General features: G+C 38.3%; 1 pseudogene; it reads right to left on the reverse strand.

Annotated features, from left to right (window-relative positions):
- Window positions 1–5,683: 5,683 nt before the first annotated feature.
- LOC127681326 (olfactory receptor 502-like) lies at window positions 5,684–22,194 on the reverse strand (annotated as a pseudogene).
- Window positions 22,195–23,808: the final 1,614 nt, after the last annotated feature.

Consider the following 23,808-nt stretch of genomic DNA (forward strand, 5'->3'; position numbering starts at 1 on the left):
CTAATTCAGTCTCATTTCCCAGTGGGTGTCTCTTGCAGGCCCAAAACCAGTATAGGCTCCTGCATAGCCACCTCTGGAGCTACTTAATCTACCTTGTTATTGTCTGCTGAGTCTTTGCCCTTATGACATCCTGGTCAGTGAATAATATGCACAGTTGCTGGCTACATTAGGTCATCCAAGAGGTCCAAGATTTCTCTGATATGAGCAGTCCTCTCTCTTGGCATATAGCCCTGTGGACATGGGCTGTGGCAGAGGCATACTTACTATCCACATAGATGTTAATTTTCTTCCTGGCTCCAAGTTCCAAGGCCTTGGTGAGGGCAATTAGCTCCACTTTCTGTGTTGAGTGCCAGGGGTGGATGTTCTGACTGGTGACATTTGTGCTGTCCACCAGAGCAGAACCTGCTCGGTCTGACCTTCATGGAGAAAACTGGTCTCGTTTGTAGCTTCGACTTTTGGCAGAAGTCAGTCTCTCTTTTTGGGACAGCTAGCTAAGGCCCATTGAGCAGGAAGTGTATCTGGGTCCTCATTTTGGAGAGTATGTCTTGCTCCAACAGAGGGTAGGGACAGTTTGGGGGTGACCCTAAATGAATGAGCTACATATCTCATCCCTAGGTTCACTGTTCTTGGGTACTCAGTGAATACATTTTGGTGACAGTGTCTTCTTGGGCCCAAGATGTTTTTTTGGAAACAGGCCAGTGGCTCGGAGGACTGAGTGTTGAGCCCTTGTGTCCACTGAGAACTGAGTGGGTTTCCCCTCCAGTCACAGAGTTACTCTGGGTTGGGGGAGGTGGTCAGAACTCCATCTCCCCTTGTCACTGTCTTCACCCAGTGGCCTCTACTTTTAGTATGAGCACTGGTTCTTTTCTGTCTCTCTTTTCTGCTTTTTTAACTACTATATTCAGGACTCTCTGCAGCTTCCTTCTCTGTTATTTTTTCTTTTTCTTTTCTTTTTTGTTCCCTTTTTTGTTCTTTCTCCTGCAATGTTAAACTTTCTCAGCACTAAATCATTCTATAGACTTTGTTAGCAACCTGTACTAAATCTCTCTACAGACATTCTCAGCAATCTGCACTAAATCTCTCAATGGCTTATATTTTCTCTAGCTTCTGAATCTTTTTCCTGATATCTCTCCTAGTCTGGTATATAAAAGTCTTTATCCCATTAATTTTATATTCCTTGTCTCTAGGGTCATAGGTTGTATATTGGTTGTATGCCTCTTGATCAGCTCTAGAAAGGGTGTGGTCTCTGTTTAACCTCACATACCTTGGTCAAATTTTTGGGTTGCCATGCAGTCCCCTTGAGGCCTGTCCATGGAATATGGTGGTGGACCTTCAGGTGCCCCTTACCTTTTGCCATATTAAAGTCTCAATCAGGTCTAGTCAGGGAAAGCCCACTGTTCATGACAGCCTGGTCAATTGATAGCACCCCAAAGTCTAAGGGGGTATTCTTTTTAGATTCCTGTATTATAAATAAAACAATCTCAAAGAGATTAATCAGTCTCTTGGGAAATACATCCTTAGTGAGAGAGCCACTGTAGTATCAGGAGAAGTAGTCTCAGGTCTCCTCCTGCTCTGCTCACGCAGTCCTCTCTTCCTCCCTCTTTCTAGCTCTTTCTCTTCTCTCTCCTCTAATCACTGGCATCTCACTGCCTCACTGTTAATGGACAGGAAATCTTGTAACATTTCACAATTTCTGCTTAATATAAACTCTCTCTAAATATAAACTGAATATAACTATTACCATTTTGTAAATTATAAAGTATAGATAGACCAAAACCCAGTCTATTATCTCTGTCAATCAAACAAAACCTTTGGCATCTGTACTATCTTAGAAGACTATAAGAATTAACACCTGACTCATGTGGCTACAAATTTTATGTCATCTGAAAACCATCTATTTAAATCTATATCAGCTTTCTCAAAGTTAAACAGCTTGGGATTTTCTGAAACTAACCATCTTTAACCTCGTCAGAAATCTGAGAGTGACTAATATTAACTGAAAATATATAGGAAGCTTAAAACAGGTTCTAAGACTTAGTCAAATGATAGAGACGACTAAACACCTGAACAGTTTATACTTCAAAACTTTGAGGCATTGGTCTTTAGCCTTCTAACCCATGAACTTCTGACAGACATAAGAGAAACAGGAATATTAAATACTTGCCTGCTCTGTCTCGGCAGATTTAAGCTGTCCTAAGCCTGTATGTGTGTCCTTTCTTTGGACAGTATTTGTAGATGAAGAGAGACAACTTTTGCCTAGTGGCTGTCTTGCTACAGCTGGAATAACTCACAGATGCGCAATCTCTTCTTTGAATCTAAAACAGTGACGCTGTCAGGAGCAGACTAGTTTCAACAAATGATATGAATACCATAAAATATCATGTTCTGTGGAGTTCTGACACCTTTGAAGACTATCTATCTAAAGCATCTCTGAATTGTTAAGCCTTGACAACTATCAGCTGTTTTGATTAAAATCTTGAAAACACCCTAACAATAAACTCGGAGCCTTTATTTGTTATTTTGCCCTAAACTCACAGGTTTAAACATCTCAGACATGTTATAATAACAGCAAAAAAAAAAAAGGACTGGGTCTAATCTTTGTATTTTTAAATTTGCAGTATCAAAAGAAGAAATTTATACCAATGAAAACCTTGATTTTGTATCAAAATAAACCCCATACCAAATAAGAATTTATGACTTGAACTTAATAACAATTACAAAGATTTTTAACCAAACAAAATTATGTCTATATAGTCAATTCTATTTCTCCCCTGTTCTAAATACGATCCTTTCTATAGTCTCTAGAAAGACAACTTAATAATAACAACCCTCTCTAGCCCCAAATTCCAGGGAAATGAGTTGATGACTCTTCATAACTTCTTCAAGCTGAATACAGGCATTGAAATATAAAGGGGGGTGGGGAAGGGTAGAAAATCAGGACCAATCAGTCTCTGATGTCTGTGATTTGACTGAAGTCTAGGACATCAGGATTTCCATGTCAGTTTTGCATTTCTGACAAGGAAATTTACCAAGACTGTATTTTCTGTAATATATAAATCTCAAAACAAATTTTAGTATCACAAATACAGATTTTTTTTCGTTAGATATTCTGTCATCTAGTCCTCCAGAGGTCTCTTATTTCTGATCTAAATAGCTCTGGAAGATGTTCAGAGACTAATCACCCTTTTTAATAACATAAGATAAAACCTTTTCTCAAATCAGCCTATCCCGAGCCAGTAACCAGAAAAACCTTTATTTTGACTCTCTTCCAGAGGAATATTAACACAAAACTTAACATCATACCCATCATGAAAATCAAGACAATCTAAAACAAATGAAATAAACTATCTTTATTTTAACTTAACACAATTGATTTACTTTTCCATCTGTACCCACTTATAATCAGGTAGCTAGTCCAAGCAAGATTTAAACCCAGAATTCCCACAGTGCCCAAGTTAGGTAGAATTTGAAGATCTTGCTAAGACCTATATTTCCCACCAGGGGTACTCAGTATTCTCAGTCTTTGTTTCAACTTGGAATGCTTAAGTCATGTGACCCGATTTTGGCCCTCTTAGTAGATTTTTCTAGATAACTATAAAACCTTTTTTTTCCTACTGTGTTTATCACCTACAAGTCAAAGGTCCTTACCGGTAGGTCATTTGGAGAAGCAGGGAGTAACTAACTTGCTTTTCAGTCTGTCTCATATCCAAACAATGCCATCAGTCTAAGCCCCAAAACACAGAATGAGATTCCAAGAGACACAGAGAAAACCATCAGCACACAGACAGCCTTACACTGCCACGGGCCGGCAGTCACAGTTCACCCCTTGTGCTCTTGCCCATGTGACAGGAACCAGAAAACAGAAAACAGATCATAGCAAGACTCAGCTCCTGCCAATTACTCTTTTCCCATTTCTAGAAGGAGCAGAGCTTTCTTGGCTCTCTCCTGGGGCCTGGAGCATCCTCCAGTCTCCAGCGGTCTCAAGCTTTAGCAAGTCTGCCAGTCGAGCTCACTGCACCAGATACTGTAGGCTCTCCAAGCTTCCAGCCTCCCAGATGCCTCCAAGCACACAGAAAGTTCAGACAGGCTTCTGGACTCAGACATTGACAAACAGTGAAACAGACAGAAATCAAACTGTGGTACCTGCTTGTGACCTCTGATTCACTACTCCAGCATGTTCCCACAGGAGGTCAGGTTCCCGGCCAATGCACCAAATGTAAGAAAGACTCTTGGGAGTGGTAACTTACTGGAGAGACCCCCTGAGTGGACCATGCAGAGATGGGGATTGATGCAAACTGCAAGAGGAATTTTTATTTAATATCCAGCATGCTGGTGTCACCCTGCACATGGAGAGAGAATGACCTTTGCAGTTCATGCAGCAGACCTTTTATACAGTCCTCAGGGCAGCTGCTATTAGGTAAAATGTGATTGGCCGAACAGTGTTACCTTTAAACAGGTTGGTCTCTAGGGGATGAGGTAAGTGGCCAACAGATTGTCCTTCAGAATATATTCCCCCACCCTTAGGTAGGTCTCCCCCCTTTTGGTCTGAGGAATGTAATTTAGACTCTGACCTTTTTAAAGTTTCTAAATTACCCCTTTCATATCTATTTTAATTAAGCCATTAAAATATGAGAAATTAATATCATAACATGACTATGCAGCATCTCATAATTTTCTGTATTTAATGTACCTTGTTTTCTTTTTTCATTGAAATGTTGATATGGTTTTACTTGATAGTTTAATATGAATATTTTCATTTGGGTAGACACTATAAAGCATCTTCAAACCCTAATAATTTTACCACATCTCAGTGGGGACAACAGTTGGAATCTGAGTTTAGCTTTCAGGTATCTAAGTGGCTTCCAGACAAATTGTTGATATTAATTTCAATATATAATTATGTTAAAGAAAGAATTTAAAGTATATACTGGAAATCAATCCATTTCCCAGTATTTGTCCACCATAGATATATTTGTATATAGTTTTTCCGAAAGACTGATAAAGTGTACCATTGAGTATATCCCTTATATCATTTTCAGTGCCTAAATCACTTTAGTAATTATCATGGAAATTATAAACACAGAACATAGAAGAGAAAATCAAGAGACTTAAATACATACTAGTCTGGAGAAAATGTTTCATATTTATAAGGTCAGGTTCTTACAGATATTTTCTCACATGTGAATTTGGGGAAGATTTTAAGGATGGTAGATTTTTTATAGAAATTGAATATACAAATAGAGATTGTAGAAGCAGGTCCTGTTTGTTCCATTCTAAACTTACAACTTAGGGCCACGAGTGTGATGATCTAAATAACTACTCAGTAAAGGTACTTATAAAAGAAAGTTAATGATATCACTTCCCTCATGTTATTGTGTTTATATACAGGATACATTTAGAGTGAAGATGGCACACAATCATGTAAATTTTTGTTGGCTACATGAATTTTGAAAAAGAAAGATTTCTTGATATCTGTAGGAATTATGTACTAGTAATAATTATTAGAATAGTTTTAAATACTTCCAGACAGCTTCCAAATTATACACAAGTGTACAAATGAGATTCAGAATAGCCAAATAAGATATTAACTTAAGTGTCATGTGGTAGACACTGAAAGTAACATGAATAAATGAACTATTTTTAAGATCTTCAAAGAACAGATTCTATGGAAAATATTTGCTTTTTAGAGGGCCTCTTTTACATCTTTCTTTTTCAGAATATAAATGAAGCGATTCAGGATGGAGATCACCACTCTGTAGAACAGATACCACTCTGTTCTACTTAGTTGAGTAGCTGGACTTGGGCATCAAATAAATGAAAGCAATCATTCTACACTAGACCCTGACTGCAATAATGCTAGACGTGCAGGAGGACAATGCATTATGAAAGCTGTCATTGGAGCACATCTTCAGAATGGTGATGAGGATATAAATATAGGAGGTAGCTAAGACAAAAACGGATTCTACAATGATGGATCCAGCAGAGATGGATGGGATGATTGCAACAATGGAGACATCTGAGTTAAACATGTTCAAAATAAGGAGAAGTCACAGGAGAGATCTATCTGATTTCTGTATTTGATACACAGAAGTACAGACTTAAGAACAGGTAAGCTTTCAAGCACTCACACTGCCAGCTACACTAGAAGCCCAATTAAAGAGGGGGCAGATTTGTGAGACTTATGTTTGGTGTAGTTTAGGGGTAGGAAAATGGCCAAATAGAGGTCATGTTAGGTAACACAAAGCACTCTGCTGTACCAAAAGGTACCACAGAACAGACTGGAGCTTCATCATCATGCACAGGGAGTGCTGTTCCATGTACAATAAATACCATCAGCATTATTGATGTAATTGCTTTGGAATAAGTAGGGTTCAAAAGGCAGATGGCTAAGAAACAAGAGAATGATGCTGAGGAGCTGGTACAATTTCTTACTAAATTGATTATACTAGTAAAGTGACAATGTGTATTCCAAAAAAAGACACAAAGATGATGACAAAGCATAAGATTGTCTGTTAACCAGAAAAGGATGAACTCTGCCAAGGTTGTGTGAATTCTAGGCTCCATCTCTTGTGTGCTCCATCTCTGTTGAGGAAAATGATAAATTCATTTGTTTAATATACTCATTACATATGTTCAGAGTTGTAGAGAAATTTTCCTCAGTATCAATCAGGTGTTTTTGCTGAGCCCTGTATGGCAATGGTGGGGATGGAGTAACATGCCTGGGAAAGAGCCTTAGTGTAAGCTTCCATGAGTATTGAGAGCTGCTCTGGGCATAAGGCTTGTTTGTGTAATAATGTACATATTTTCACATTCCTCCAAGGAATATCCTGTTAAGGTTAATGGCTGTATAATAATCTAAGACATCAGGAGTCCAGTAGCTGAAGGTGTGATTAATGTCTCAGCAAAATGGTAAATATTGGGACCTTCAGAACAACAATTAAGGCTATTGGAAAGAGCTCTAAATACATGTATTGAAAATAGATATAACTGCTCAACTATGCAAAAGGATGCAATAAGAATTATGAGAGACTTCATGAATCTAATGGAACAAAGGAAGCTACACTATGAGGCAACATGTCAGAAAGATACAAGGGCAGTCAGATACCTAAATTCAAAGTCAGTGTAGGACAGAGCAAGGTTAGGCCCAAGTGTCATAGAAATGGTAATTTTAGGGCAGAATTCCACCCAACTAGCTCATTGTCTGTGTTTAACAAAGGCAGACAGATCTCTAAATTCTTTCCCATTGTTAAGAAAAAAGTGTCATGCTTGCTGACTCCTTAAAAGTAAAGGGTTTGGATCATGGAATAGTGATTCATAAGATAATCAAAAGAAACCTGCAGTATATGCCTGGACTGATAGGTAAAATCAAAGACTAAACTGGTGTTCTACAGGAGATAAGCTATCTAGAGAATTTTTTAGGATATATAAGAGAGAACTGGGAGTTCTGATACCACCAGGTTCCCAGGTCCACAAATGCTCCCTGGATCAGATATTGTGCTCCAGACCCTATCCTCCTCACCCACACCCAGAGACAATCTGACCACCTCTCCTTAGAAGCGTTCTGGGAGAAACAGAATCCCTGACCCCAAATTGTATTACAGGGCAATAGTGATACAAACCACATGGTATAGATACAGGTTGGTAGATCAATGGAATATAATTAAAGACCCAGAAATAAACCCACATACCCATGGTCACCTGATCTTTGACAAAGAAGCTAAAACCTTCCAGTGGAAAAAAGACAGCATTTTTAATGACTGGTGCTGGATCAACTGATGATTAACATGTAGAAGATTGCAAATTGATCCATTCTTATCTTCTTGTACAAAGCTCAAGTCCAGGTGGATCAAGGACCTCCACATAAAACCAGATACACTGAAACTAAGAGATGAGAAAATGGGGAAGAGCCTCAACACGTTGGCACAGAGGAAATTTTATGGGACAGAACATCAATGTCTCTGGCTCTAAGATGACTATAGGCAAATGTACATCATAAAATTGAAAAGTTTCTTTAGGACAAAAGACACTGTCAATAGGACAAAACAGCAATCCACAGGTTTGGAAAAGGTCTTTACCAACCCTACATCTGAACAAAGTCAACACATTGTATTTAATAAGAGATACATAGACAATTGAACAGTATAGTATATTTTCTATGGGCATTTTATATGGAGAGGTATTTAAACACACTTAGAATTCTTTGCTTTTTCAGTTCCTAAATTATTAAAAACTTTAAATCCTGAATTAGAGCTCAGGAATGGCATGAATGACAATGAAATACAAATGATTAAGTTGCCCTCATGTAGGCAATTACCTCAGCTGGGTATACAGTATGCATTTCTTTCCTGAAATAAAGTATACTAGGAAGAGAGATTATTCACCCAACCCTTTTAGCATCCAGGTAGATGCTGATGGTGGATAAAAAGATCAAAGTTTGATGCTGTCAGAGTATATGCCAGAAATACAGTCAACTGGTATCAAAGATAAGGACATCAGACAAGATCATAACACTGTTCCCCTCATCCTGATCTATATTAAGCAAACCGAGCTAATCTTTATAAGGCCTTGGAAATAGAAGGATGAGCATCCATCCCATGGCAACAGGACTATACAGGATGAAGAGATCAAATAGCTCATGAAAATTAATTGTGGACTAAAGATGAGGTAAAGGCTGCCATGCATGCTACTTTAGTAAATATCTATCCAGTAGCAGAGCAATTTAGAGAATTGACATGAGATCTTTCCATACAGTATTAGATCATAACAACATTTCTTTCATTTTGCTTTATATTTTTCATTATTTTTGTTTGTTTGTACCTTCTTAGCTGCCCATGCTTTATAAATAAATGAACATGTACTTGGAATGCATGATGGCATCATTTAGAGGTCCTGTCCACCATTTGTAGAAAGTTTATTGTATAAGGTTGAGTTTTCCATTTCTTACACATGTGTAAATTCATTGGAAAAAGTAAAGATGAGGTAAGGAGTTTAGACAAAGTCACCAGGCAGGAGTAGAAAATGGAATCCCAGAAGCCAAATAAATGCAAGCTAGTACAACTACCCTGAAAACCAGTCTGGCAGTTCCTCAGAAAAGTAGACATTGTACTTCCTGAGGACCTAGATATACCATTCCTGGGCATATAACCAGAAGATTATCTAACATGTAATAAGGACACATGCTCCACTATGTTCATAGCAGCCTTATTTAGAAGCTGGAAAGAACCAGGATGTCCCTTAACAGAGTGATGAATACAGTAAATGTGGTATATTTATACAATGGAGTACTAGTCAGCAATTAAAGACATTGAATTCATGAAACTCTTAGATAAATGGATGGAACTAGAAAATATCATCCTTAGTGAGGTAGCCCAATCACAAAAGAACACATGTGGTATGTACTCCTTGATAAGTAGATTTTATTCCAGATGCTTGGAATACCCAAGATATAATCCAGAGACCACACCAAGCTTAAGAAGGAAGACCAAAGTGTAGATACTTTGGTACTTCTTACATAGAGTACAAAATACCCATGTGAGGAAATACAGAGACAATATGTAGAGCAGAGAGTGAAGGAAAGATCATCCAGAAATTGCCCCACCTGGGGATCCTTCCCATATACAGTTACCAAACACAGACACTATTGTGATTTCCAACAAGTGCTTATTGGCAGGAACCTAATAAAGCTGTTTACAGAGAGGCCATGCCAGTGTGTGACAAATACAGAGGGGTATTCCTACCCTCTGTATCCACGTGGATGTCCTCACTCCCCACACCACTTGACCTCCAAACTCCATGGGTCCTCCAGTCTCTTGAGGGTTAGATGAATCATCTCTGAATGAGTAGGGACAAGGCATTCCTCTATTATATGTGTATTTGGTTCCTCATATCAGCTGGTATATGCTGCCTGTTTGGTGATCCAGTGTTTGAGAGATCTTGGGGACTCAGTTTAATTGAGACTGTTGTCCCTCCTACAGAATTGCCTTTCCCCTCACCTTCTTTCAGCATTCCCTGAGCCAGCAACAGGGGTCAGCTGTTTGTATCTTTTGGTTGGGTGCAAATATCTACATCTGACTCTTTCATCCGCTTGATGAATCAATCTTCAGAGTGTGGTCATGCTAGGTCCCTTTTTGTGGGCCCTCCATAACCTCAGTAATAGTGTCAGACCTTGGGAACTTCCCATGAGCTGGATCCCACTTTGAGCCCGTCTCTGGAACTTCTTTTACTTGGGCTCCTCTCCATTTCCATCCCTGCAATTTTTTCAGACAGGAACAATTATGGGTCAGAGTTGTGACTGTGGGATGCTCCCTCCCTCATTTGATGCCCTGTTTTCTTGCTGAAGGTGGGTTTTATAAGTTCCCTCTTTCTACTGATGGGCATTTCATCTAAGGGTCTTACCTTTGAGGCCTGAGAGTCTCTCACCTACCAGGTCTCTGGTGCATCCTGGAGGATCCTCCCAACTTCCTATCTTCTGAGGTGGCCTGTTTCCATTCTTTCTGCTGGCCCTCAAGGCCTTAGTCCTTTCCACTCACTCAATACCAGATCAGGTTCCCTTCTCTACTCCACTCCATCCTCCCCCAGTCTACTTTTCCTCCCAGGTCCCTTCCTCCATCCCCACTTGTTATTGCTTTGTTCTCCCTCCACTGTGAGACTTGGGCACTTCAGCTTTTTGATCCTTTTGAGTTCTGTGGACTGTATCTTGGGTCCTCTGTAGTTTTTTTTCTTTACTAACATTCACTTTTTAATGAGTACATATCATGCATGTCCTTTTGGGTCTGAGTTACCTGACTCAGGATGATATTTTTTAGTTCCATCCATTTGCCCGTGTAACTCAGAATGTCCTTGTTCTTAATAGCCAATTAGTATTCCATTGTGAAAATAAAGCACATTTTCTGTATCCATTTGTCTGTCATGGGACATCTGGGCAGTTTCCAGCTTCTTACTATCACAAATAAGGCTGTTATGAACATAGTGGAAAACATGCATACTCCCATGGCATGGTGGGGCATCTTTTGGGTATAGTCCCAAGAGTGGTATAGCTGGGTCTTCAGGATCTATTTCCAATTTTCTGAGGGACCTCCAGACTGATTTCCAGAGTGGTTGTACCAGTTTGCAATCCCACCAGCAGTGGAAGTGTGTTCCTCTTTCTCCACATCCTCTCCAACACATGTTGTCACCTTGGGGTTTGATCTTAGCTGTTCTGATTGGTGTAAGGTGGAACCTCAGGGTTGTTTTGATTTGCATTTCTCTGATCACTAAGGACTTTGAACATTTCTTTAGGTGCCTCTGAGCCATTCCAGATTCCTCAGTTGTGCAATCTCAGTTTAGTTCTATACCCCATTTTTTATTGCATTGTTTGATTTTTTGGTGGTTAACTTCTTGGGATCATTATATATTTTATATAATTGTGGGGCTAGTGAAGAATTTTTCCCAGTCTGTAGGATGCAGATTTGTTTTATTGACTATTTCCTTTTCCTTACAAAAGCCTTCCTGTTTCATGAGGTCCCATTTATCAATTCTTGATCTTAGAGCATGAGCCATTGGAGTTCTGTTTAGGAAATTTCCCGCTGTGCCAATGAGTTCTAGGCTCTTTCCCACTTCCTCTTCTAATATATTCAGTGTATCTGGTTTTATGTTGAGGTCTTTGATCCACTTGAACTTGAGCTTTGTGCAAGGTGACAAATATGGGTCTATTTTCATTTTTCTACATACAGACAGCCAGTTAGACAAACACCATTTATTGAAGATGCCTTTTTTCCCAATGTATATTTTTGGCTTCTTTGTCAAAGATCAAGTGTCCATAAGTGTGTGGCTTTATTCCTCAGTCTTCAATTTTATTTCATTGATTAATGTGCCTGTCTCTATACAAATATGATGCAGTTTTTAATCACTATTGCTCTGTAGTAAAGCTTGAAGTCAGGGATGGTGATTTTTTGTTAAGAATTGTTTTCACTATTCTGGGATTTTTTTCTCTAATAACCTCTCAAGTATTTAACTGAGAAGTGTCTAATACTCAGTTTATGTGGTGTTGGGGAACTAGCAGCTGACTATAAGTATTTAAGGCAAGGACTATATCAATTGGGTTATTTTAATAAGCTAGTATCTTATCTTAGATTAATAATTTGTTTATACACATATGCACATACATTCATACATGCAGTTTTCTTTGTGTATGGGAGAGTAAGTAGAGGTTGAAATTAAACTTCTTTTCTAAATATATTCATGGGCCATATTGGATGCTAGATTTTATAGTGTGGATGGCTGACACCAAGGAGTCTTCATGAATAGCTATGAGAAAATCATTCATTCATCCATTTCTTTCAAAGATATTTGTTGAATATTTTTTGTATTCTAGAAATGGGGTGAACACTTTAGATAGGCTAAGGAAAGTGAAACTCTTAGGAAATTTAGACTTCAGTGAAGGAGCCACAAGAAAATAAATAGCCAACATGGAAAGTAGTATAGAAGAAGGATTGCACTGATAAATTACTCAGGAGCAATAGATACCATGCCATTGTAGAACTGAGACTGGCATTCACCATCATGCTATTGAAATTAATATCCGGCATATTGATTCCCCCTGAAAGACAGTTCCTTTAATTTGAGGTCATATGGACTAGCGAAGCAGTACTTCTGCTCCACAGTCTCCTGACAGTTACTTTTGAGATGCAAGAGGAAGCTACATTCCATGCTCTCATTTGTAATTAATTTGGTATTTTATGACACTTTTTCCAAGTATATTTTTTTAAATAAAAAATATGATTACATCACATCCCTCTCTTCTTTTTCCTCCCTCTGACAACTTCAGTGCCTTCCTTTTTTTTCAAACTGACCATCTGTTTCTCTTTTATTTTTGTTTTTAGTTATATTTAAGTGTATAAGTATGTAAATACAATACATACCAGCAGCCTGAATGACCAGGAAGCAAATTATACCTGATATTAAAAACATAACCAGATATCAAGTTATTCATCTTAGAGGACAACTTCCTACTGGACCTTTGCTAGAGCAGCATATATCCTAATTGCTTTCTAAAGATTATCTTTATAAATGCCAGAGAGCTGCCCCTCATCTCACTTTGGTAGCACAACAAAGAAGGCCCTGGCAGCAAAAACATGGGTGAGCTGCACTCAATCATGAGAGCAGGAGAACTGGTGCTCCCTCTTCCTGGCATGAGATTGCTGGGGCAGTGCTGGAGAGCTTACCCTGCTGGTATGGGTGTGAGAGACGTGGCAGACTGCCTAGGTTAGCTACCACCCAGGCCCAGATCAAGGGTTTGATTTGGCTTACCTACTCCAACATCTAACATATTTATATATGAACTGTTGCAGCAAGTGAAGGGACCATTTCTGTAGATTCAAAACTACAGGACTTCCATGAGACAAGGAAACAACAGGATAGCCAAAAAGAGTTTCAGTGAGAATCTAGTATTGACAGTGTAGCAGAAACCAGAGTCTTTAAACCAGATGAATGACTCATTGCAATGAACATTTGCAAATAAAAATATGTGGACTGTTTGAGACAATGTGACACACTAAAGCTTCTGCACTGTATGTATGTGTGTGCATGCATGCATTCGTGTGTGTGTGTGTGTGTGTGTGTGTGCGCGTGGATTGCAGGGATCTTGCAAGGATGAAAATTAATATGAAGAATGGGTAGAGGAGTGAGTGGGTTTGGAGTACATGATATAAAATTCACAATCAATAAAATGTTAAAAAATTGAGAAGTCATCTTGGTGGATTTTGTCATAAGAGGAGAATTTATTGTCCTTCTATATCTCTTATGATTATTTTTGGTTTGATCTCTATTTTGTTAGGTATTAAAGTAGCTACAACCGGTTACTTCTTAGGTCAGTTTGCTTGAAATATCTTACCATCCCTTTACCCTAAGGTACGTCTCTCCTAGATGTTAAGGTGTATTTTTTATGTGACAGGAATGATCCTATTTCCCCATCCATTCTCTGTCTTTTTTGTGAAGTGAGAACTTTAAGATCTACCAATGATCAATTATTTGTTAATTTCTGTTATTTTGTTTTTCCTGTTGCTGCTGCTTCTGATGGTGGTGGTGATGTACATGTGCTTCTCTTCTTTTGATATTTCTTGTATAATATTATGCATTTTCTGTGTTTTCATGGTTGCAGTTAACCTCTTTGGCTTGGCCGTTTCCTTCTAGCACCTCTGTATGGCTGGATTTGTAGAGCAATATTGCTTCATTGTAGAGTATCCTGCTTCTTCCATCCACAGTGATTGAAAATATTCCAGGACATTGTAGTCTTGTCTGGCATTTGTGGTATTTTAGAATCTTCAGAACATCTTTCTAGACATTTAAGAGTCTCCACTGACAAATCAGATCTAATTCTAATTGTTCTGCATTTATATGTTACTTGCTCTTCATCCTTACAGCTTTTAATATTCTTTCTGTAAACTTTGTGTTTTGATTATTGTGTGCAGAGTGAAAGTTCTATTCTGATAATAATCAGTATATTGGGTGTTTTATGCATTTTATGCCTCTATAAGCCTCTCTTTCATTTGGTTATGAAATATTTTCTGCCATAATTTTGATGACAACAATTTTTGGGTCTATGAACTGGGTTTCTTCTCTTGCTTCCATTCCTATTATTCTTAGACTTAAAGTTTTCATACTGTTCTAGATTTCCTGGATTTTTTTCACATTTTTTTGAGTTATAATGGTAAAAACGTGCCTTTGTTTCTCAGATATGGCTTAACTACACACACAGTGTTACTAAGCCAGTTTGAAATTCATTTTGCAGCATTGACAAAGCAGAGGAATAGTCAGGGCACTCCTCAAATATTTCAACCAATAGAGATTTTCTTCAGTTGTTTTTGATGTTTGGAGTGTCATTTTGGATTGTTCCATATGACAGATAGTTTAGACTTGGGCAAGGATCAGTAACACCCATCCTTGTTGTTATGGCCTTGATAATATGGCCTGGCTTGGTAACAGTCTTCTGAGCAGTCAGCTTTTGGAATGCTGTTTGTGTCTTCCATGTGGATCCTATAGGATTCTTCTGGATGGTCCTTTCAAATTGCTTATGGTGGGTTAATGGATATGGAAGCAGACACATATGGAGAGCTGCAGCATGGATGTTTTACTTCTCACTAATAATCACATTGGGCAAATTCTTATTTATTCTTGGAGGACTTTCAGAGGCTTTAATAAGAAACTGGCATCTTTTCTTGGCACTGGGCTTCAGGTCCATCCCACCCCACTCTCCCCAGCCAGGAAAGGTCAGATTCAAATACTTTGGCTTATTGGCCTGGATAGCCCCTCTCTTCTCTTTTTAAGAACTCTTTAATGACATCATCGCCAGCAAAAGTTTCCTTTATCATTTGCTTTTGGTCTCTTGCCACTTCATTTTCCAATTTCTCTACTGTTGTTAGAAGTGCCAATGACCTCACAGAAGGACTTCTTGTAGTCAGAAGTTTCTGTACACTGATCATTTGCTCCTTCTTATTCTTCCCCTTGATCTGCTTATGTGGGTTCTTCCTCATCTGCTCCCTTTCTACTGAAGGTCTAGGAAGCTCCTTATTTGGAAGACAGTTCTCTTTACTTGGATCTTCTAGGTCCTCCAGAATTTGTACTACCTCTGGGCTCTGAAGCCACACAGCCAGTCATAGGGATGAATGTTTCCTACCTCATAAAGATGCTCAGCATGATCAGTATGACTGAGTTGGAGTATCCTAATGTCTACAAAGGCCAAATGGCTGAGGTAAAGGTACGTGGGCCGGTGAAGCTGGGGGCTGCTTTTGATTAGCATAATTATGCTTTCATTGACAAGTAAGGTGAAAGAGTCAATTATAAGAAACAGCAAGTGGCAGGAACTGTCTTACATTCCCTATTAACCCCACCCTAATTGAACTCTATTATATATTTTTAGGTCCCATCTATGTCAAGGATATTGAACAGTGTTGTAAATAGCAGAAGAAATCAAGGGCATAGTGCAGTGGAAAGACTTTTATCTCAAAGTTCACTGTCTATCATTGAGGTAGAAACTCAAAGATAGAAACTGGAGTCAGGAACTGAAACAGTGACTATGAATGAACAGTGCTTACTAGTTTCCTCTCCATGGCTTTCTTAGTTGCTTTCTTATAACACACAAGACCATCTACCCAGAAGTGACACCATCCACAATGAGCTGGACCTCCCCCCAAGTATCTTTAAACAGAAATGCTTTACACAAGTATTCACAGGCCAGTCTGATGGAGGCATTTTCTCAAAAGCTAATCCCTATTCCCAGATAACTATAGCTGATTTCAAGTTGACAAAAAATTCTAAGCACTCAAAATTCACTGTCACTCAGCTACAGGATCATAGCAGAGCTAATTTCCCCAGTTTATTTCCTGACCTAAAATAGAAAGTAAAATAGTGTAAGATAGCTCCCCAACCCATAGAGCCACTGAAACTTGATTAGCAGGTGGGTGTTGTAACTTCTTCATTTGTGTTTATATAAATTATGACAAATGTTGCCCAATGAGTGTCTCTTGGGATACAGCCACAATTTCACTATTCTTTTGTTGTTGTTTTGTTTTGTTTTTTTCAAGACAGGGTTTCTCTGAATAGCCCTGGCTGTCCTGGAACTTACTCTGTAGACCAGGCTGGCCTCAACTCAGAAATCCAGCTGGCTCTTCCTCCCAAGTGCTAGGATTAAAGGTATGCACCACCACTGCTTGGCTCACTATTTCTTCTTAATATCTTTGGTATCTGTGTCTTCCAGGCATTTGGAAGCTCTTCAATATCATTAGTAAATGAAACCATAAAATTCATGAGACCCATTGCTGTGTTATTCCAGTAGTTCTGAGGTACCCAAATACTTCCTCTCCTCTCCTTTGTTAATGTCCCATAATTCATTTTTGAAATAATGTGTACAAAAACTCTTTACTACAATTCTCACTCATTTTAAAAGAATGACAGCGTAATACAATCAAGCATGATAATTCAGTTGTGGAGGCCTCCATATTTATAATTTAAAGAGCTTACTAAGAACAATCTGTAACCTCAGAGCTGATACTAGATCCTATCTAGCTGGTAATTTGAACTATGATGATGGAATTTCATCAATTTTTAAGACACAGTAAATATTGTAGATTATTTGGAGGTTTGGAGAATTAAAGTAATTTCTTTATATTTATATGGCTATGATTGATGTATAAAGACTAAATTAGAATAGAGTAAGGACAGAAGAAAACCTTTTTATAGTTGTCTAGGTTTGCCCATATAAAAAATATGCACACAGGTAAACACATATAAACATACTCATATATGCAGACATTTGAAAACATAATGCAAAAGGTATTTGAAATGATTGGGTTTTGAGATATAAAAACAAAAAGCACATCATATTGGCATATAAAGACACATATCAACTGAAGAAATCATGTTGAAGACCTAGGCATGAATTCACATATATCACATATGTATATATGATTTTTGATGAAGCTACAAGTATTGGGAAAACATGCATCTTCAGCAAATGATGTTGATCATCCTGAATGTCTGCATATAGAGAAATACAAATAGATTCATTTTTATGACACTTCAAAAAAAATCTCCAAATAATTCAAAGATTTTAATATAAAATCAGACACAATGAATCTGATAAAAGAGAAGGTGGGGGATACCCTAGAATGCATTGATACAGGAGACAACTTACTGAATAAAATACTGGTGGTGACTGCACAAATGTCAACAATTAATAGGTACCCAGAAAAGTTAAAATGTTTCTGTAAGGCAAAGGATACCATCAATCAGACAATAATTTAATCTATGGAATTGGAAAATACTATTTTTTAATCAACCTCACATGTGATAAATGTTTAATGTACAAAGTCTATAAAGAACTAAGGAAACTAAAGATCAACAAGACAAAAAGTACAACTTAAAAATGTGGTGCATATCTAAACAGAAACTTCTCAATAGAGAAATCCCAATAAACATGTAAAGAAATGTTCACCACACGTAGCTATCGGAAGAATGCAAATGAAAACTACTTTGAGATTCTACTTTACACCTATCAGAATGATTAAGATCAGTAATATAAGTGATAACTTATGCTACCAGTGATATGGAACAAGGGGAATACTCCCCTATTGCTTATGGGAATTCAAATTTGTACAACCACCATATAAATCAATTTGGCAGCTCCTTAGGCAGATGGGAATAGATCTACCTAGAGGTGGGTTTCAGTTCTCCTTGGAGGTCTTTGACTACTGCTCCACAGGGCTCAGAAAGGAGAATGGGCAAGCAGGGTTCTCACAGCTGTGAGTGTGATGCAAAGACTTCCAAAAAGGTCTATTTTATTGCTCCAGTTGTAGCATATATAAGTGTTTTTTATGGGTATTAGTGGAAAGAGCTAATTGGTCACAACACAGTACTTAATTACCATACAAACAGATGAAAGAGTCACATTCATGTGGTGAATCATGAGACACTTGCAGGAAGCTCTGTGCAGAGTTATCCTCTAAATAAGGTCAGGTATCTGTACTCAGAGATATTCTCCAAACAATGTTGGGTAGATAAAAGGAAGTCCCACTGAGAAAAGGAGTCCACAATTTTACTTTGAGCTTAGGGTGCTAATTAGAGATTAATGTTAGATTTGAAAACTGTTCAGTAACCTAACTTTACATATGAAGCACTAGAATTATAATAGGAACCCCTGGTCAAATAAATTCAGTTTACTCTGTATATTTACTCTGTACAGTGCCCTGTGCACTACATGTTAAGACCAACAATAAAATACAGAGAATGTGTTCATTTGGGAGATGTAACAAGTCAGTTTGTTGTTATCAATAAGAGGCCCTCTTTTATGGACATGTGTCATCCAGAATATCAGTTACTTGAATACATTTGACCAATTTTTATAGTAAGAAATAAGATTTCTTTCAATACCTTGGAAGATATAATAAGAACTCATACTAAAATTACAAGTAGGAAGACCAATGATAAATGTATTAAATACTTTAAACACTTAATAAACCAATGCTTTACTATCATTACATTGTACTATCAGTCTAATCATTAGGCACTGTTTGATTACTATTTACCATATTATTAGGATAATCAAATCCTCACCAAATCCTTTCCTAACATGAAGATGCTCTCTAACTGGAGCAAAATGGAAGGAAATAATGTGAGTGCCTGCGGAGATAAAAGGGATGAATATTCAAACTCAAACATTATTTAATCCAGATTCACCCATTCCAGGCCTATATTTGTTTTTTCCATGGTGCTAAGATTCTGTGATGTTCGAGAATTTTGCCAATAAACAAAATCTACACTTCTATGAGACATTTCTTATGAAACCATCAGCCTATGTTTAGAGATTCCCCTCTAAAAATAAAAACCTTGGGGATGGAAACTTTTGTCTGGGATCTTTATTTTTATATATGGTTGATGTCTTCATGATGATAATTTATGTAGAATGAATCCTCTTTGCTTCTACATTCAATTGATTCTGGGGTCTTCTTCAGTGATTCTTGCACTCAATATTTGGGGGCTCATACAGTGTGATTGCTGAGGACCCCCCAACATGATAGCAGAGCATTTTTAGGGTCACAATCAGTTCTACAGATATCAGTGAATTGAAGCCCTCTGTGTTTTGTTTTTTGTCTTATCTTGCACAGAGCATGCTCTGTTCAGTGTAGAATGAGCTTTTTTATTTATCCTTTTCTGTTTCTTTGTCTGACACAACTAAGAAGCTACCAGAGGCAAGGCAGAAATGCCACAGACTTCCTGCTGGCCAATTGGTTCCATGGGCACTTTAGAACTCCCTATGAGAGATTTGAAAAGCTACCATTTGTATGCTATGCACAAGATTTTGGTAGAGTCTAACTGGATGGACCGTTGTAGTAGGCCATGCTTGAAGGCAGGAGAAACCAACATTGCCTGAGCCTTCCCAGTGTCAGTGGGAGTTAGAGAACTCTAGCCAAACCCAGGGTTTGGTGGAAACCAGTGGGTTTTTCCTGATAGACTGAACTAGAGAGGTTCTCATCAGTCTCATCTGATTTCCTTTTATACCTCCTATAGGCTTACTGTGTGTTTTAAGTGTGTGTAAATTATTTGTTCTCCCCTATAACTTTGAGAGACACCATGCTGCAGCCATCACCACTCCACTGGACCTAGTCCAATGACACTTCAAGGTGTTCAGATACCTGGTAGAGTATCAAAGCTTAACTTTACTTAGTTGAGTAAACTAACCATCTTTTGTAGGAAAGAATGGCCAGCAGTTCTTCCAGCTCTTGGTTTGTTAACTCCTCGATGTCGAACATCTGGATCCCTTTGGTGGGACAACTTGGTCTGGAGAAAAATGATTAAAACTGCATCTGCTGATTGTTCACCCCTTTGACTTAGTTTTAACTCATTTCAAGGATTTTTAGAAGGGAAAAAAGAATGTGATTAGGGACAACAAAAACTGATAAAGTGGAGCTGCCCTTGGAGCCCTGCTCTCTGTCTGGATCAAGGTGACAGCAAGACAGAGGCTCTGTGCAAGATGCTATTAAAAGGTCCATCAGCTTCTCAGATGCCCTAATAAGTAATCAGCATGGTACATTTTGCTACAAAACACTATGCCCATGAGAATTGGATTCAATAGGTAGCAAGAGCACTTGCTTAAAATACAGCTAAAAAATTAAAGAAAAAATTGTCTGTTTTAAAGGTATACATGTATGTCCACTTCATGTTATTTCTGATCAGTCCAAAATAAATAAGGTTACTTTATTTTGCATGTCTTAGTTATAAAATATTAATTTATGATATATGGTTAATAATCTATACTACATTAATAAAATGATAGTCTAAAACAACTCAGGGTTAAAACTATTCTGGACTAGAACATATGGTATGAACCAGCCAGTATCTGGAGATAATTTTGAGCTGGGATAATATGTTATTTAAATTCCTGTCCTTAAAATTAGACTTATAAAAGAGAGGACTTAAAAATCATCACCAGAAATAGTGACAAGTACAATAAAGACACTGTCATAAGAACAGGAGAGCTCAAATAAAGGAGCAAAATCACAGAAAAAGTGATTGATTCTATTGGATCTACAGATGTAAAAAGAAAAGAATGAAAGGGTGAAAGAAGAAGCATTAAGAAAACTGCTTACATATGCTACTACTAGCACCTGGACACAGACTTGTGTAGGGCATCTTGGTTGAATAAAGCAGTGGGCTACAGCTTGCCAAGGTGATCATAAGACATGACAGCTAGAGCAAAGCAATCAACTGTTCCAAACAAAGCACCTGAGCCAAGCTGGATGCCACATCCTAGGGTTGTACTGGTATTTTTCTCCACCAGGAATTTGACAAGCATATTGGGTGTGACAGAAGAAGAGAAGCCTATGTCAGCAGAAGGGAAGTGGCTGAGAAAAAAGTACATGAGGTGATGAAGCTTGGAAGAGACTCTGAAGAGAAAGATGGTGCTGAGTTTGCCAAACAGTCACTAGATAGATGCACAGGATGATGGTGAAAAAAAATGACTCTAAGAACTGGATCATCTGTTAAGCCCAATAAAGTGAACTCTGTCACTGAAATGTGGTTCCCATCCTCAAGAAGAGCCATGTAACAGTGTAGCTGCTGCTATATCTAGAGTGAGATGGAGACAATATAGAAAGACATTTACATTTATAGATCATTTTCATTAACATGAACATGAGGTTATTACAGTTAAGAATATCATTTAAAGAGAATGTAACACTTATTCTCATAACATTTTAAACAACTCTCTTATACATATATTTATGCATAATTAATATGTATTAATATCATTTTATTTATTTATGCATGTTTTCTTCAGCTCAGTTCATTGTAATTTTTATTGAAATTAAATTTATTTTCTCATATAATACATTCTGACCATCCTTTTTGCTACTTTTGTACCTCCTGGGTTCCCCACTCACAAAGGCACACCTTCCTTGTCCCCCAGATCAACTCCCCTTCTGTTTTTCTTTAAAAAGATGCAGGCGTCCAAGAAACAACAAACACACATGAGTAAAACAAGATAGTGCAAGAAAAGACAGAAGATTTCATATTGATGCTGGACAAGGAAGTAGGAAGAAAAGAGTCTCAAGGCAGGGACTAAAGTCAGAGACACACATGCTTTTACTATTACCATTCCATCCAAATCTCCAAGCTACTAGATGTAGCATTCAGAGGCCAGTTGCAGATGCATGCAGGCCTCATGCTTGTTCCTTCAGTCTCTGTGAGCCAATATGTAGCCTGCTTATGTGATTATAAACACCATCACTATAAACCTTCCTTTATATTTCTTGGTTTTTAAATTACACATGGTAAATATACCCATGTGGTTTTTAATCTGATTTCTTCATATTTTTCCAAGTTCTAATAAGAAAACTTGTCTCAATGTAGCCATGCTTCACTAACAGACAACATGAACTATAAAATAAGCAACCTGATCTTTTATGTATTAAACAAATAGCAGCAAATATACCCTACTATATATGGTGCAAATTTGTATGTGCTCTCAATTACATTATGATTCTTTCATTGATCATAGTTACTTAAAAGTTGGATCAAATACAGCTGGTCTGCAGTTCACATCCTCATTATAAACTTCTTCTGTAGTATTAAGCCATTTACTGTAATGAGCCACCCTTTGTTCTTCTCTGTTACAAGATGGCGCTGGCCACATGCAGCTCCCTGGTGGTAAATCACTTGAGTACATGCGCAGTGTGCTGTATTCCTTATCTCACTTACATGCTAATGAAGAACTCACTGAGTTCACCTATGAGGAAATAGCTGGTTATCTCCCTGGGCAGACGAGGCTATCTAGGCTTTATAAGGTCAGGCTGGGAGAGAGCCTGGGGCCGCCAAAAGAAGAAATAAGCTTAATTCAAGGTTTCCCGAATAAACCATTAAAGGAAGAAACTCCCTGGTGTTGCATCCTCTTTGCTGGCGAGGGTGGATGCGACATTTTTTGGTGGCCTGTACGGGGAGTATTCAGAACCTTTTTATGGTCGGGGGTAATAACAGCGCGCTGGTAAGTACCCGGTAGGGGGGTTAATTAAATTAAAAAATTCCCGGAATATGGGAGGTATTAAGATCCCGGAAATGGGACAAGACAGCTCTCGGTATTAAGAGGCTATAAAGATCCCAGTAATGAATGGGACAAGGCAGCTCTTGGTATTAAGAGACTATGAAGTTCCCGGTATTTGGGGCAAGTTTTAAATTATAAAAGAAAAATTAATCGGTAATAGAGGCCATGGGAGTCTCCGGTCTGTAGTACAAATGGACAAACGGTGAGTGTGGCTAGTTAGCCCCGCCCTGCAAATTAAGGCAGAGTGGGGGGGGGAGGTCGCAGTGGAACAAAAGGAAAGAGGATTTGCATAGTAACGAACTAAACTTAACTCCACAGTTAAGAACCGTGGGAATTACAAAAAAGTTCACGACCCTGCGTAAAAAGCAGCGAGCTTGGGAGAGCAGTTTAGATTCTGCGATTTATTACACAATAGCAGTGATAGAGGAAACTTGTTAGGATAGAGACTTCTGCATCCAATTTGTCTGGCTCTGCACTGAGTTATCTTAGAGATGGAAGATTCCCACAGCGAAGAAGAAATTCAGGCTCTAGTGAGCAAGTTAGAGGGGCAATACTAAAAAGAAAAAAGAGATTCAAAGACAAAAGGCAGATTCCTGCCAAGGCAGCAGAGTGCCACTCCCCTATGCTAGCCCTGCCTCCTTACTAGGAAGGCATTTCTTCAGTGCACCCTTCCCCCCTCCCACTCCCGCACTTTGTGGTCGTTCCTTTTGCCCAGAAGTCTAGGGGTGGGCCCGTGTGGG

This window comes from Apodemus sylvaticus, chromosome 1 (assembly GCF_947179515.1).
Source record: "Apodemus sylvaticus chromosome 1, mApoSyl1.1, whole genome shotgun sequence".
Taxonomy (NCBI): Eukaryota; Metazoa; Chordata; class Mammalia; order Rodentia; family Muridae; genus Apodemus; species Apodemus sylvaticus.